This window comes from Pipra filicauda, unplaced genomic scaffold (genome assembly GCF_003945595.2).
Source record: "Pipra filicauda isolate LSUMZ 115617 unplaced genomic scaffold, ASM394559v2 scaffold3_size10097308_pilon, whole genome shotgun sequence".
In the NCBI taxonomy this organism is placed as follows: domain Eukaryota; kingdom Metazoa; phylum Chordata; class Aves; order Passeriformes; family Pipridae; genus Pipra; species Pipra filicauda.
In genome coordinates this window covers 7,146,504-7,162,433 of record NW_024104532.1, presented here as the reverse complement: position 1 = coordinate 7,162,433, position 15,930 = coordinate 7,146,504, and the positions used below count along the sequence as shown (strand labels likewise).

At 36.4% G+C, this 15,930-nt stretch overlaps 1 protein-coding gene across 11 annotated transcripts in view; it reads right to left on the bottom strand.

The window, feature by feature from the left end:
* Positions 1-15,930, bottom strand: part of TENM2 (teneurin transmembrane protein 2) — a 1,087,321-nt gene that overhangs the window by 1,005,900 nt on the left and 65,491 nt on the right. For all 11 annotated transcript variants that reach the window (XM_039385212.1, XM_039385215.1, XM_039385216.1 and 8 more), the window contains 2 exons: positions 8,219-8,259; positions 5,007-5,111 (listed from right to left, as the gene is read on the bottom strand). The gene's annotated coding sequence lies outside the window, so the exon portion shown is untranslated. The remainder of the gene's footprint in view (positions 1-5,006; positions 5,112-8,218; positions 8,260-15,930) is intronic.

Here is a 15,930-nt window from a genome sequence, read left to right as displayed (position 1 = left end):
TCCAAAACCTGCCATGATTTTACCTGCTATAATTACTTCAGCAGGTTACTCTCATGACTTCTAGCAAGTATGAAGGCTTGTTATTGAAGAGTATCTCATTTCAAATGTTTACAGTCAGTGATGGAATTGCTGTTTGCATTTCAACTCATCAATGAAACTAAATCTTATTTATATGATTTAATAATTAGATGCATTTAATTATTAATGTAAATATAATACCAGGAAAATCTAAATAATTAATGATATACTTATAAATAATTTCTCTTAGTGAAATAGATTGAGAAAATGATTTGTTCTTAATAGTAGACTTATAAATATTTAAAACCAAGTCCCAACAATGTAGTTTACAGACACTAAGAACCTTAATGCCCTTAAGCCACTTATACAGTGTCGAATACAGCTATTAAATTTGAAGATAAAAACAACTAATGATTTGCTGGACTTAAGCTTTTATTTACTGCCAGGAAGTTTGAAATTATTTTAAATCTGACTTTCCACATTACCGAGTGTTTTATAAATAAGATGTAATTGATTTCTAAAAAAAACCCCTTGCCCTGAATCTGGGTATTTGAACACAGATGAACCGGGCAATGCTTGAAGTCATAGCAAGTGATTTTGAGTTTCTGTTTGGTAGCTGATATGACATGCAACTGAACCTTAAGCTGGATCTTTATATTTAGCTATGCTATGATTAATATAATGTAAATTGGGGGGAAACATGACTTTCTGGTATATTATAATCCCAAGGCACCCAGGGTAAATGTCACCTGCATAAATTATTACATCCTTGGGACTGCTATGATTTACTTTTACTTGGAATGGTGACAGAGCCCATTTTGACAGCCGCCATCATTTATACCCAGTGATGCTTTTGGGTTTCTGACTCCATATTGATTCAAGTGGAAAAATAAATTGGAACCCATGTAGAAGTAAAGAACACAAATATCTGTTGGGGCCTGCTGGATCTGGATCCCCCAATGTGTTCAAACAGCTACAAAACAATGTGAAAGAGACCTACTACAGCCAAAATCAGTTGTCTTCTTCCTGCATCTTTGGGGTTTCTTCACGGGAGTACATTATCTTAGAGAAGAAATTCAGACTTTAACAGAGAAAATAAATTTTTTCAAGAGAATTTTTCAACAACCTCTTTGTTGTAACTCCTGGATTTGGCAGGTTACTCAAATCCACTACAGGAGAATAATATTTTCTATTCAATTCTGCACTCTTTAATTTGTTTGTTTGTTTGTTTGTTTGTAATTTTGTTTTGTTTGTTTGTTTGTTTTTTATGTAATGCAGTTAAAATTCTATAAAATTCTATTGATTTAATTTCTTTTGTTTCTATAGGTCACTTCCATGATAGATGGGATCATTTTAAAATCACCAGGTGGTAAACCAAAATATCACACTGATTACTTTGAATTATTGATGATCATGAAAAACATGATCATCATGTTGGTCTAATTGGTCAACTAATCAATTAGAAAAATGTTTTTATTACAAATCCAATAATCATATCCACACAGCTATCCTTGATGGTGCCTGGCAAAAACTTTATCCTAAGGGAATTTTTTGAGAATCCATTTACATATGAGTCAAAACTATTACAGGCTACTGCCACATGTACCCAGTTCAGTGAGATTTTGGTCAGCATGGTTCATAAAGAGAAGTTCATGTATTCTAGCCAGATGTCCTAGCCAGTAGATGCACCAAGGCCATAATATCTTCAAGCAGCAGCACAGAATATCCCACCTGAAATAGTTGTGCCTCAGCTGCTCTCTGTATAACAGAAATGAAACATTCCCTATTTGACTCTTTGGGCCTCCCTTACCACTCACAGTGGGAAGATGAGGACTAAAGAATTTAAGATAAAAAATGTGGTTCATTATACTTAGGGATTTTAGATGCATCTGATTTATCCAGCAATACACACAGGGTATTTTGGCATACTATCTACTCAGTACATTAAAATAGTTTAAGACCATTGGGCAAATGCTTATTGACAGACTTTTTTATCTTTATGAAATGTAAAAGCTCTGAGTGTTTTTTTCCCTCCTTTTTTTCGCTCCTTTAATTCTTTTTCTATCCTTGGTCAGTGACCTGGTACAAATATGAACTTCACTGAAGCCAGTATAATCTATCATGCCAACACAAGTACTATGAACCAAAAATGCAGTGAAAAACCATCAACATACGAGAAAAGAAACATGCAACAAAACAAAGAGGATTTGTAAAAAAAGTGTTCCAGTTTTCCCTTGCCCTGAAAACACATCTGTTCCAATGTACACATAGAAAAATCTTCATTAATGTCTCATTTTCTTCTCCCCTCTTAACCATTTTCTGTTCTACTTCATTATTAAGCAGTAGGATACTCAGAAATATGCCTTATAACCTGCTATGTTTTCCTCAAATAAGGGAAATGCCTTCTGTGTAATTTAGGATCAGTACTTTATGAGCCACCAGGCTGCTACAGAAGCACTCTATTTACAACAAATAGATCCTTTTCTTCAGAAGTGCAATGCAATAGAAACACTTGATTTCTTTTCTAGTTTCTTAGAAAGCCCATCTCCTATGTTGTGTCATCATCTACAGGACTCCATCATCCCCAGGTCATCCTCCCACCCTACCTTGAACTCCCCTTCCACCTTTTTAATTCAACAACTCTGTCAAAGACTTGGGGAGAACATTCACAAGTCATGCTGCAGAAAACAGATCTTTGCTTCTTGCAGAAACACACAAATCCCTGGATATTCAGAGACAGGAAAGCAAACACTTCAGAATATATCCAGAAAACTTGGACAACAGTAATACAAACCCTGTTGTGTTAGTTAACCTTAACCTCTAACCCTTACCAAAATGAATCTTCCTCACCATTGTATGAGCACTGCACAGGTCATAAATTCTTCTGAAATCTCTTTGGGCAAGAGAAACTGTCTAGCAGTGGTAACCAACAACTGGGCTCTCTCAAATACAATGTTCCATGGAATTTGAACATCCAGATGCAGCAAAATAGTTGCTTTTCATTTCAAAGTTAGATCTTTACAGTCAGTGATGTGGCTGCAAAACATAATGTGGTGTGTAGATATAAAAGCACTAGCTCTAAATAAAAGTTTTGTGCACCTGTAACAATATAAGCATGTTAGTTCTGTGTTTCCCTTCAGCCAAGAAGCAGACAATATCCAAACAACCATCCTGGCCAGTTGTCAGCGTGTCAGGTACCTCTGAGGGCTGCATTATTGCACTTAGTTCTCATTGCATCCCCTCAACAAGCCTGAAAGGCAGCTGACAAAGCAAGAGGAGAGTTCTGGCCACTGCTTTAGAATGTTCACTGACATGTTAAATCCAGGGGTTGATCTTCATGGGTTTTTTGAGGAAGCAAAAATCACAGTCTGAGTATCTAATTCTATCTCAAGAGTGTCAATATTCTGGGACCACTCTGTTCTGTGATATGTCAATCCCAGCATCAGTCCGCACTCTGACATGTTCCAAATTTGATGTGAGTTCCTATTTCACAGCAGAAAATTCCATGTAACCTGACATGTAGGTTTAAATCAATATATTTGCTGCAAACAAGGTTCCACACTTGCTTTGCAGATTTTTTTTTTTTTTTTGAGTCCTTGGAAAAGCCAGAGAAAAATGCTATTATACCACAGTATGAGTGTTTAAAAGAGTGTAATTCTGGTAGCAACACATGAATATAAACAGTAAAACTCTCTTGGGTAAACAAAATATCTGAAAAATGTCATAACCTCCTTAGGAATGCTCTTTATGACTTTAATAAAAGTATCTGGCCATGTATTATTTTGTGTGTAACATGCTCCCATCAAGCCTAAAATAGGAATATGAACTCTTGAAGCCTGGAAATCTCTGCCTAATTTTCGAATTTCTAGTGATTCCTTATGTAATCTGGAACACAATTTATAACTGAGGATTGATCTCTGTTGACTGATCCCCATTCCAGTGTCACCATGTGTGGGATAGGAACTTTATTGACAGCATTTTCCCCCATGTTCATTAAAATCATTAGGATATAATTATATTTTGTGGGGTTTGAAATTCTTGAAAGCTGTAGGATTACATTGGAGCCACACTGAATAAACAGTTACTTTGGATTAATTTTACCAACTGCTGATCCACTCCAATTACTGTATTTTAAGAGACCCAAACACAGTTCAGAGGGATTTTTTTTTTAATTTCTTCTGCTGTTGAAATTATGTAAAAAGAAAAAGCTTTGAAGTTAAAAGGTGGTTCATAAATATATTCCATGCTGTGCGTGCTTCTTTTACATAAGTATTTAGGAATGTATTTTAGAAAAGTCTTCTAATTGCTGGGAAAACCACCAAAACTATTTTATTAGCATTAAGTCAAACAGCATGAGCAATATGATTTTCTTCACTAACTTTGTCTTCGTTTTCAGTCATTTCCATGTTTGAGTTTCTTTTTTTCTCTCCCTCCCCCAGTAAAGGAGCTGTTTCCTACGCACAGTTTTACTTTTGAGTTAAACAGGCAAGGGTAACAAAACTGGTATTTTGTGTTACCTACATCTTGTTCCTCTGGTAGCCATGACCAGCCGGAGTTAAAAATTGCTCTGGATCTATAAGTACAGCTCTAAATGATAAGGACCAAAGGATATTTTTTTTCACATTACAAAACAATGCAAAAGTTTATAATTTTTTGGATTTTCAGATACAACTTGTGACACTGTAATATTTGAAATGGATCACAATTACTATCTCTGCCAAGGTGTACATGTGGGTTTTTGCTTTTGGAAAACTGGCCAGTGCTGATCAAAGGCACACAGAACAAAGGCCATTTGGTTAAGTAAGAACTGGAAACTTTGATTTCCATTTAAAGAATAAGGATTAAATAATTAGAACTAGCTATGGTTTAAAAAATGAGAAGGAATCTGTTTATATGAATTAAGAAGTAAGACAGGGTCAGGAGAGCATGTAAGCATAAATTAATGCATATGACAAAACACTGTGAAACACTCTCAGTTAATAAGGTACCTTCAATATCCTGTGTGGTGTATTCTCACTGTTGCCCACAGTTCTCTGAGTTGGAATTCTATGTCTCAGCTTTCTTTTCTCCCCTCAGTTTCTAGTTGAAAAATGCTGGAGGAGACAAAAAGTTTAAATGAAGAACACTAAAGCCATGGGGCCTCTGGTGGCTAAAACTGAATGTGCTCTTATTTTGGTAATTTAGGAATACAACTCATTTGATTTTGGAGCTCCTGTGACAAAGTGTCTGACTAGTAAAAATCAATACCTATTGAAAACTACAATGTAGCATTTATTTACGATATATTTATGAATTTTTGATCTATATCTGCCTATAACAAATTACTTTTTAAAAAGTCATACTTTTAAAGAGAAAGCACGTGGATGGTACAGACAAATTGGAAGATACATGAATTTTCTGACTCTCAGACTTCAGTTACTAAGCACAGCAATAGAAAGTCTTCAAAATTTTTTAAAAAATGCTTAAAGCTCCCCTATAAATGTATGCTTGCAAAAACTACACATTAGCTAATTTGCTGAAGTAGATATTTGGGTTTAATTCTGGCAAAATTGCAGCTTAGTTGAAAATGTTATTTAGCTCCAAAAGGTATGAATTTAGATTAGAGATAACATATTTCTTTAAAAGTTTGTTTTGCACTAAAAGCTGAATACAACTACTTTTTAATTCAACAGCACATTTAAAACTGTTTATTCTTCAGTGTATAAAGGGAACAAAAAAAAAAGCACACATCAGTTTTAGAATGACATAAATGTCATTATGACCTTCATGGATTTTCATATAGCCAAAGTAATCCCTATAAACCAAGCTGATTCAAATGCATATCTTCAATCATTTCACTGCTGTTTTGCCCTCTGCTGCAGTTTTATAAAACTCTTTCTAATACATCCTTTAAAAAAAAACCAAACAAAACCCCACAAAACAAATCAACAAACCACCCACAAAAAACAGTTGATGCTGTTAAAGCCGTAAAGTTAAAAAGCAGAGAACTTGTCAAGGAGATCTGCTCAGATACTGACATTCTGGGCTTCTGTTGTTTTAATTATATTGTATCCTTGTCTCTTTGCACCACTTTAGTTAAGGTTGTGTCAGCATTTCTGTTATAAATCCTTTTTCCTTGGAGTTTTATAACTCATTTTTAAAAATCCCCTACAGGCTGCATCTTGGCACAAAGGATTTCATCCTACAAGTGGAAACTTCTCTGTATATCTATAGATGTATAAATAGGGCTTTGGAGATATAGAGTTTTCACATAAGGGTTAAATCACACCATTTCAAAAAGCAAAGGAAGACAAGAGAAGTTTTGTATTTTTATGTGTTTTTCTCTTTTATGAACAGGAAGCCAAAATAGCTTCCTCTTAATTAAACTTTTGCATCTGCCAATCCTTTTATTTTTTCAAAGAAAAATGTAGAAGTAAATAAACAGGTAAGTTGACTCACAATGCAATTTTCTACACACATGGTCTGTGTTTTGCTATGAAAATGTCAAACACATGTTCTATATATATTTAGTAGACCATGCTAATAAAAAGAAGTTTTGACTAGATTTATAGTACCAAATTTTGGAGCTAGGAGAAGATATGTGTCAGAAGAAAATTAGGATTTTCAAGGTCTTAAGAACGCGTCCAATACGAGGTCTAAGCTGAAAAATGAGGAGGAGGAGAGGAGATTTCTAACACATCTGAAAGTCAAAGTGATGGTTAAAACAAAGGATGAAAAGCTCATATATACAAGCTTTAGTCTGAGTAACAATATAGCAGGAAGTGCAGTGGGACTAAATTCTGCAACTATTGTCAATCACAATCTATATGGAATGTGCTTATGGAGCTTATTGTGCATTGCAGACCCTTTCACCAGGTATTTTCAGATACTCCTGCTTTCTAGCTTAAAAATTAGATCAGAAGCATGATTTAAATAATAACCAACATTTTCTCAACTTGATGCTGCAAGCCCAATCTTATGCTGTTGTTAAGACCTGCAAACGAATATTATAAAATATACTGGTAATATACAACTATACAGTAATAAAGTTTTTAATTAATATATACAGCTCAAAATAAATTTAAAATTAGTTCTCAAAATATGTTTTATCACTTGTTAAAGCTCTCAGCACTTCCTCAGGTTGTGAGCCCACAGGAGCCCTGTGCTTATATTATATATAGGGAAGAGAAACTCTGACTTGTAAAACTTCACAGTTATCCTTTCTCTTGTATCATGCAGTATAATGCCAGAATATTAATATTTTTAAAATGAAATGAATATATTTTGGCAACAAAATGGAGCTATTGGAAAAGAGATGAGGGACAAAACACTCTAGGGAGAGCTGAGGAATCTTTTCACCATGCCTTTTCTGTGTAGATCATACCCTATTGATAAAATGTTTGCTCTCGTTCTTAAATATGCCAAAAAGCTATGTAAAAAAAAAGATTTTAAAAAAGTATATCTGTTTGATTTGAGTAAGAGCTGGCAAGCTGGCTTTCTTGGTTAAGTGATTCAGTTTGATCTAAATTAATTTCAAAGCTATATTCAGTAGTAAGACTCAGCCTCTCTGTTCAGCACTCCATGTACAGTCTAAGGGAGGATTAAAATGAAAGCTCTGCTCTTGTATCCACAGCTCATGTTCTCCAGCTGTTCCCTTGCTCCATTTTACTGCTCATGTCACAAGTTTCCTGCTAGCTGAGCAGAATCCACCTTTGCAATTAACAACACAGCAAACACAATACTAATAGAGTGACCATCTTTGTGTTCGGAAGTCAGGCAAGGACTAGTACAAAATATTATTTTATAAGGGGAAAAAAACTAATTAAAAAAAAGAGCTAATGATAAGAGTTATAATTACTATTCACTACAGATGCAATTATAAGGAGATAACTTCCAATTACAGCAGCAGTGGTGAAGTAGAAGAAGAACGACAATTAGTTCTCTTTGCTGCCTGAAGACTGTTATTATTTAATATCCTGTGGGGCAAGACAGCATGGGTAGCCATAAAATCTGAAACAAGGATGAAAAAGGACAAATACATTAATTTTCTAGGAGTTTGAGAGAAGATGTTTTTTCCTGGTGGCTGACTGTCAATCAGCCAGCATCAGTCTAAGTAATATTGAAACTTACTTCCCCATTACACCTTTCAAATTCTTGTTCCATTTGCCATTGATCTTATCTACATCTTAACATGTTAGGTACAAAACTCTAAACCACTCACCTTGTTTGTAGAGCTTCTAATATATGAAAGCCAGCCAGAATCTGCAACAAAAGCAACAAAAAGGTATGTCATCTTCAACAGAGAAATAAGGAGCTGCAATTGCTACTGTTTTGCAGAAACTTATGAGGTCCTTCTATAGCTTCAGAAATAGAAAGGAAGATAAGCTTGCTATTGTTAGAGGTAACCAAGGGTATTTTGGCAATAGGTAAAAATTTTGTAAGAGTAATATATTCCTGGGAAAGATATCACATACAGACTGCAAATTTTGACAAATGCTAAATTTACACTTTAAATGTCAACTTTTGAGTGGCATATTCCAGACAACATCCAGCCTTTGGGGATCAATGAAATGGCCAAGCAGTAGACAGCTCTCTTCCCTGAGTACAGGATGTATAACAGAGATGCTATGTGTAGATGGGGAACACTGAATTTTTAGCACATTTTTCAATGTCCCCAGTTGTGGTGAGCAGCAGCCCCGTTCTGGGAATGGATGCCACCATCTTTCCCTGGAGGATGTACATTCCTACCTCAGCGTGCGTATGGCAGGGTGGGGAACAGATGGTGGGCTCTGGAGGATACAGCTCCCTTAGAACAAAACCAGATTGGGCATGGACATAACTGACTGAAATGTTTTAGAGCCATCTGCCAATGGAGAGGAGAAAGACTGGTCTACCTTTGCCAGCCTTTTAAGGTTCCTTTTACCGTCCCTCTTCAGCCAGCAGAGAGACTGTGCTTCCTCCCTGCATTTTCTCTGCTACTACACGAACACAGCTCTCATGGCGTAACCCCACTGTACAGAATCCTAATCCCGAAGTTCACGTTCAGAATGGCCGTTTTCCAGTGCCAATTTCCATGCCAGTACGTGCCTGCACATGTGAAATACGAGTGGACTGTTACAGTGTTCACAGTTAACACACAGGCTCAGTAGGGAGGCTCAGCACAGAGCATGAGAGCTGCTGCACAAACTAATCCAGTGCACTGCTCAGTAGCCACATGTGCTTAGGTGTCACTAAAGGACAGCTCCACAGAGACAGTCAGGGGGCCTGGCAGTGTCCTCAGAGTTTGGATTTCACTGGTTGTATTTGCTGACTGGATAGGCATTCCAAGAATATGGCTCTGAAAAGGCAATATGGGAGAAGAGTTAAATTTTTGAGTAAAGAAAGAACAACAAAGAATTTGGGTACTTCTGGATAGGAAAAAAGCCCACCCAAATACATTTGAGGATGTGGTGAACTTGCACAGTAATTTAAGTATCTTGAATATGGCTGCCTCCATAAATGTAACTATTCATGTACATAGAAGAAGGTGTTCCAGTAAAGTAGACTTCAGAATGTACTTAGATTTTGGGATTTTTACAGCAGTTGCCACTGTCTACCTGTTAAAGTTTCCTAGATTTGAAAAAATTCCACTTACATGTTCAGGCCTACATATGCTAAAGCCAGTAAAGAAAAAGTGTGTGGTCCCTGGGCTCCAATGCACAATGTAGGCAGAAGGAATATAAAACATCAACACTGGTCTGCAATACGCCAGAAGAATCACCAGAATTGTTATATTACTTTGTAGAGAAGCCTGATGATACTACTACGGATTTTTTAGCACAACCCACACAATGGGCAGGTGAGAAGCAAAATTACTGTTCCGTTGTCTTTCTTTGCCTGTGATCCAAATCAGTGGGAATACACCACCTTGATGAAGCTGTTTTATGTGCTGCCATGCACTGGGGACACTGGCATGGATCACACTCCTTTGAACTCAAATGTCACCAGTTCACCTACCAGAGCACTGTGGGTCTGCACTAGTCCCCATACAGCATTATTCTAACATAAGCAAGCCATAAATTAAATGATCTGCATTATGTACATACAACATCTGTGCCTGTCTAGACATGACTTTACCTGATTGAAAGTGAGCTCTGGGATCAAATTCCACAAATGGTTGAATCTTTACATCTCACCATGTGTTAAGTGTGTCCAGATGGCAGGTGATACACCAGTATTAACAATCTACTTTCCCTTCCCTGAAGTGTCTTTATAGCACATTGCTGATTGTATTGTAAAGAGAGAGGAGATTAAATATGCAAAATATTTTAAAATAATCCTTGTGAGAAAAATGGAGTGTGTTCATGTGCTTTGCATACATACATGCACACATGGTGTATTTTGCAAGGCTGCCAAGACAGTCATTGTACATCTACAGAAAAAAAAATCAGAGATAAACAGAGGTATAACAGGAACATACTGATTTGACTGCATTGTGTAGGCATTTACAATTACTCAACGCCATTCTTTTACCATCCTGCAGAAACAGAACCCAGCCTTTTTAGATAGATTTTGAGATGCTGTCCTCAGAGAAGTGGTGCACATTTGAAATTATTTGTCACAAAACTCAAAGCTTGTCCAGCCTTCAGCACAGGTCTCTGTTCAACATAAAGACAAGTAAAAATTATTGCTCCCACTGCATTTCCACTGAGCTGAGGTACTGCAGGTCAGTCTTTAAGGACTCTGTGATGGCTACGGAATCATCAACCCAAATATATTTAGTACAGGTGTTTCTGCAGCTGTGAAAGACTGGGAAAATCTGTAGAGTTCATTGGCCTTTAAACTCACACTTCTGCATGATGTGATGTAGTGGTCTAATGTTAACATGCTGGGCTGCATCATCAAAGATTACAGGGTCAAGATCTCCTTAGGGTTCTTTTCTTATTCTATCCACATGCATTTTCTCATTTCAGCTTTTGGAAAAGAAGTGTATTTAGGAGGACAAGATAGCAATTTTTTACTAAAGTTAATTTAGGTTTAGTGTTACTGCTACAAAGGCAAACCAACAAAATCAGTAAGAACATACTTGGTACATGAGTCATTGGGGACTGCTTCACTTTCTCTAGCTTGTATACTTTTTGTAAAATAGACTCGTATGGTGAAAATTTAAAAGCACAGTCCATACCCAGTCATTTGATTATTCAGGGTATGAGAGTGTGTGTAATCTTTGCTTTTCCATTTCATAATCCTGCCAGTTTTTCCCAGAGATTCCAACAAGGTAAAAAAATGACATATGGTGTATACAATACACTTAATATACAGAAATTGGTGGCTGGCAATCCTTTGTCTTCCAGCCATGGCCACAGGGACAGAGGTGATTACGGAAGAGCCACTTATTCCTGAGCTTCCTAGTGTTGGTTTTCTTACGTCTTTTTGGGAAAATTGCCCAAAAGCTGATGCATTGGTGGGGTCTTTGATCAGACAAGAAGAGTATAGTTAAGAGCACAGACAAACAATGATAATTGGGAAAATATTCCTCTAACAGCATTTGGTAGAGTGGCACTGTGAGTTGAGACCCCGTTATATGACCAAAGCAACAAGGGGAGTGTTGGCAACCTGCCCCAGTGTCCCAGGGCACAGCCACAGTCACACAGCCAGGCAGGCACAGGCCATCCCTCCACCTGCAACTAAATTTACTCTCTTCCTGCTCTGTTTCTCTCTGTTACTCCATCATATGCTCCGTTACAGCTGAAGTAACTACTGACACAACAATAAAATCCGACAACCTTTTCTTTCATTTCCTCTTTTTTAACCCTACACCATTCCTGTTGTTCCTAAAGAGAGAAAAGTTACCTCACTTACTCTTCTTGGGTGTCCACCATTTCCAGGTGTTGCCCTTCCCTTTAGGATAACTCCCTGCCTGCCCTTGCAGGTGGTTAGCACGCTTGTTCCCTCGAGAGAAGAGCACTGTGTTCCTAATCAATAGCTGTTATCAGGGAGCCTTTTGTAGACTTCTGTTTGGAAAAAGTGTGTGGGACTTAACCTTAGACCTCAAAAAATAGGCACTGCTCTCAAGTTTTATTGATTGAAAAAATAATATAAAGCCACGTGAAAATGCAGGTTGCAGGGCAAAGGATGAGTTTTGTCAAAATCAGGCACTTGACACGTTGAGGTTCCTAATCTGAACTCAGGTAGTGACACTTCTGTTTTTTATATAATCCTCAGTAAATGATATACTGCAAAAGGTGCTTCCCTCCACCCAGGACTCAAATAGTAGTTGACAACACGGGTCACCACGTATCTATCAGTTCTGCTTTATTTGCTTAACACAAGTAATGAAAAATAATATATTGTTTCCTCATAAATTTCCTGGCCATGCTTAATGAGAAAAAATTGCTGAAGGTGGTTATTTTATTGAGGTGAATGAATAAAGGTAGTGTATCTAAATATCACTGCTGTATATATACTAAAATATTTCACTGAAATATTTTGATTGGAAGTGTTTAAGGAAGTGTTTAATGCATTTATGACTCAGTGAATTGCAGTGGACTCTTCTTTCCCACAAATTAATTTGAAGTACAACTGTTTTTACTGTGCAGATCTTAGGCAGAAACTATGAGTTTTATTGCAGGATGGCAAGATTACTCAATATAACAAATTTGGGACCTATATGAAAACATAATATTTGTATACATCTATGAACCACCCAGGAACCTTTCCATTTGACCCAAATCAATCACCTGAATCATGTATATCAAAATCCATGGGTTTTAATAATTGAGACAATCTGAACCAATCTTGTTGGAAGAAAACCAAGTTTTAGCTGTTACAAGCTAAAACAGACAACAATATTAAAAAGCTACTGAACACAAACTTTAAATTCAATTACATTGTCATAAGGACAAAATATGGTATTCATAATATAAGACAACCTTTTCCTTATTTTACATTATATTTAGTTTACTTGGAACTCTTCACTGGATTTAGTTTATTACTATTCAAAAGAAAAACAAAAAGAGCACCCAGTATCATCAGTGATATATCTTTTTCATATGGAAAGGTCCTCTCCAGTCTTGCCAATATCTTGCAATAAATATACACTGCATATTAATCTAATGTGGTCGATGCTCAGCTGTAAACAGGCAGAAGTAAATGTGGCAATACCAATTTTTCCTTGTGAAGATTCGACTCACCTTGGAGAATAAATTACTTATTGCTCTACTTTCCTCTCACCTATCAAAACCCAAGGTAAGGAACAGGAAGACAGCATCCATAAAGCCATATATTTACTTGTCATTTGTTTACTCAAAATATTTGCAGTGCACCAATTTCTCCTGTGCTGAACTCTATCTTTTCCTTTCATTATGCCTTCTTGCTAAGGAAAAATCAAAAAATGATCATTTATCCTCCATTGGTAAGAAAAAATGTGAGGTTAATTTCTGCATCTGCAGCACTTCTTGGCTTTGTAAGCTCTAACATCATTTTCGGGAGTCGAAAGAAAATGCCCAGGAGCTATGAGCTGGTAAAAATTAACAAAAATTAATTCTTTAATACAAATGTGTTTCCCTTTAAAGAAAGTGTGTTTGTTAATTTTGTGTGTCTGTATGTAATGGGAAACATAAAAATTGTGTATGTTGAGGGTTTTTATGTTTGTTTTTTTTTTGTTCCAGACAACACTACCGTGTTAGCAAAATGTTTCCTCTTATGGGGAGTAAAGATTCACAGTAAAATAGTTGCAGAATTTTCTTCAGAATATAGGTCAGAAGTATTATATCACTATTAACAATAACTTGACCCAGGAGAATGAAGAGCAGCATCCAAGTATCACTCACACCATTGTACCACAAACCATAATTTCAATCATTATTGTAATTATTCCTGTAATAGCTCTGGAAAGAATCATTATTCTTTAGTAACCTTTAAAGAGGAAAGAAAAGTGAAGAAAAAGAAAAGTAGGCTTGCATCGTTTAAATGAAAAGTTCATGTCTAAGTATGAAACAGGCAAAAAAAAGAAAAAAAATACACATTGTTTTATGTATATGCAATATAGAACTATATCACTTCCAAAGCAAAATATGCATGGAAGATTGAAAGATCAATGTGGAAGCTAAAATATCAAAGCTAATTAAGAAAATTAACAATTTGGTATTTTACTAAAAATGCATGTAATTAGAATTAAAACAGCAGAAAATATGCTTTGGAGGAAAATCGAAATACAACACCAGCACGAGAACTCTGCCCAGAACGTGAAAATTGGCTGCGAGGGAAAAGAGCCCAAGTTTACTATACAGTCTTTCCTGTGAGGGGAGGGATGCCAAGTGTGCTTCCTTGGCTTTGCTGCTTGTTTTCCTCTACGCTGTGGCTCACTGTCAGATCTGAGATGGCCTTAGAATTCAACCCGTTCCTCACTTGGGATGAGCAAATGAAATATGTGAAAGAGGATTAATGTGATTAGAATCATCACCAGAATGATTTTTCCACAGGAAAAGCTAAAAAAAAATAAAATAAAAGGTGTTTCTTCTATACTTTCAAATTAATCTCCTTTTGCAAACATACAGATACTATCAAGTAGATGCTCATAGGTGTGTACAAGTGAGGTATGTAAATGTGTTTATTTGTTACTAAAGATGTCCATTTTAATCCATGTTCTTTCTATCTTATTCCCTTCAATTCTGAAAGGGAAGTAATTTCTTTAATTACCACGGAGGACAAACTGGGCTGGAATGTACCATTTCACCTTTTCAGCTTCACACTTGACAAGGGCCTTCCAGCTCCTTGTGCTGCTGAAACGCTGCCAAGGAGGGACTGTGACCAGTGTGTTCCCTCTTCAAAAGCACTAATTTAATTTAGTAATTGGTGGAGCACAAAGGGCAGGGAACCAGCAGCTGACAGGAACCTGCCCCCAGGTTCTGTGTGCTGACTTCCTGAAAGGTTCTCACGGCATTTTCAGCTTGCATGTTCTGTGGATCCTTTTCTGCTCTGTTGAGAAATAACAGACCTACCTTTAAAAGGCTGGCCCTTGGCATGGAAAGAGGGATGGTGCATCACAATGACTATGGGCACTTTTTCCAGGGGAACTGGTTTGTCTGTGTGTTTTCATGCCATGAGGGCCAATACGACAAACAGCATTTTTTGTTCCAAAAGTAAGATGGCCTCCCTGTAGCAAAGTCAGTTTAAAGAAGATTTTTGTCATTGAACTGTAAAAGAAAAAGATAGGCTTGTCATTTTTCCTCATTTTTTACAGAGGAGGAGTATGTTAAAGATTTCAACAGTGATATTCTCAGACAACTTCAATTTCACATGAAAGCATGTTTCTGCCTCCTCTGCCTCTCCTGCACTATATTGATAGGTCTTTGGTTGTGCCTACTGTTGTGAAGAAAATTAGCTCTTTCTCATTTCCACTTCAAAACACTGCCTGGCAGGACCATCCTCTTCCTTACCTCAATGTATTTAGTTCAGAAAGTGCCTTAGAGGAAAATTCTGGTAAAAGGATGAATACAGTCCATGATTTCAGGAAGTAATAAAACTTTATATTTGTACATACATGTATATATTATTGCACATGCACATATGTATATAAATATTTTGAATATATGCATATATGCACTTGTAAATTTGTATATGTATGTGTGTATTTCTACATATACATACACATATGTATTAAAATATATAACTAAATATACAAATCTCAACACAATGTAACTCAATCTAACTTTCAATTAATTTGGCAATCAAAAACTTGAGTTCCCCATGTGCTCACACCCACAGGAACACTTGTCCTTTTCAGCTAAAACCTCGAAAATTTTAGATAGAAATGTCTGTTAGAGTAATAAAATTAAAATTAAGCAATTAGTAGTATCATCATCAAATTGAAGGATGGAAGGATAAGTATGCTGCACATGCTTTGGAAACTCCCTTTCCTTTGCCACTGAGGACATGTCTGCTATTTACCCA